This window comes from Arachis hypogaea, chromosome 15 (assembly GCF_003086295.3).
Source record: "Arachis hypogaea cultivar Tifrunner chromosome 15, arahy.Tifrunner.gnm2.J5K5, whole genome shotgun sequence".
Taxonomy (NCBI): Eukaryota; Viridiplantae; Streptophyta; class Magnoliopsida; order Fabales; family Fabaceae; genus Arachis; species Arachis hypogaea.
The window spans coordinates 105,283,007-105,284,455 of record NC_092050.1 but is presented as its reverse complement, the minus strand read 5'-3'; the positions used below and the strand labels follow the sequence as shown (position 1 = coordinate 105,284,455).

Here is a 1,449-nt window from a genome sequence, read left to right as displayed (position 1 = left end):
CAAAATTTGTTTCAACTAACTAACTAACTTTTTGTTTGTTTCTTAACTTTTTCAAAACTACCTAACTAACTCTTTCTCTCTAATTTTCAAAAATATCTTCCCTCTTTTTCAAAAATTTCTTTTTAATTAACTAATTATTCTTATTTTTATTTTTAATTTAAAAAAAAAATTTCGAAAAAATACTAACAATTTTCAAAAACCATTTTCGAAAATCACTAACTCTTTTTCAAAATAATTTTCGAAAATTATCCCTCCCCCATCCTATTCTATTTATTCATTCATATCCTAACATCTTATCTCACATCTCTGCCATCCTCACAGTTGTGTTTCTTCCATTATATTACATTCTTTCTCTCCCCCTCTTCTTCTACTCACACAGGGATCCCTATACTGTGGTATAAAGGATCTCTATTATTATTATTATTTTTCTGTGCCCTCTTCTTTGTCATATGAGCAGGAGCAAGGATAAGAACATTCTTGTGGAAGCAGATCCAGAACCTGAAAGGACTCTGAAAAGGAAACTAAGAGAAGCTAAAATACAACAATCCAGAGATAACCTTTCAGAAATTTTTGAACAGGAAAAGGAGATGGCAGCCGAAAATAATAATAATGTAAGGAAGATGCTTGGTGACTTTACTGCACCTAATTCTAATTTACATGGAAGAAGCATCTCCATTCCTGCCATTGGAGCAAACAACTTTGAGCTGAAACCTCAATTAGTTTCTCTGATGCAGCAGAACTGCAAGTTTCATGGACTTCCATCTGAAGATCCTTTTCAGTTCTTAACTGAATTCTTGCAGATATGTGATACTGTTAAGACTAATGGAGTAGATCCTGAAGTCTACAGGCTCATGCTTTTCGCTTTTGCTGTAAGAGACAGAGCTAGATTATGGTTGGATTCTCAACCCAAAGACAGCCTGAACTCTTGGGATAAGCTGGTCACGGCTTTCTTAGCCAAGTACTTTCCTCCTCAAAAGCTGAGCAAGCTTAGAGCTGATGTTCAAACCTTCAGACAGAAAGAAGGTGAATCCCTCTATGAAGCTTGGGAAAGATACAAACAGTTGACCAAAAAGTGTCCTTCTGACATGCTTACAGAATGGACCATCCTGGATATATTCTATGATGGTTTATCTGAGCTATCAAAGATGTCACTGGACACTTCTGCAGGTGGATCCATTCACCTAAAGAAAATGCCTGCAGAAGCTCAAGAACTCATTGACATGGTTGCTAATAACCAGTTCATGTACACTTCTGAAAGGAATCCTGTGAATAATGGGACGCCTATGAAGAAGGGAGTTCTTGAAGTTGATACTCTGAATGCCATATTGGCTCAGAATAAAATATTGACTCAGCAAGTCAATATGATTTCTCAGAGTCTGAATGGAGTGCAAGCTGCATCCAACAGTACTCAAGAGGCTTCTTATGAAGAAGAAGCTTATGATCCTGAGA

General features: G+C 36.4%; 1 non-coding gene across 1 annotated transcript; it reads right to left on the bottom strand.

Annotated features, from left to right (window-relative positions):
* Positions 1–983: 983 nt before the first annotated feature.
* On the bottom strand, positions 984–1,091 carry LOC112752434 (small nucleolar RNA R71). Its single transcript, XR_003176871.1, has one exon. It is a non-coding gene; the product is annotated as a small nucleolar RNA R71 (small nucleolar RNA).
* Between the last annotated feature and the right edge of the window lie 358 nt (positions 1,092–1,449).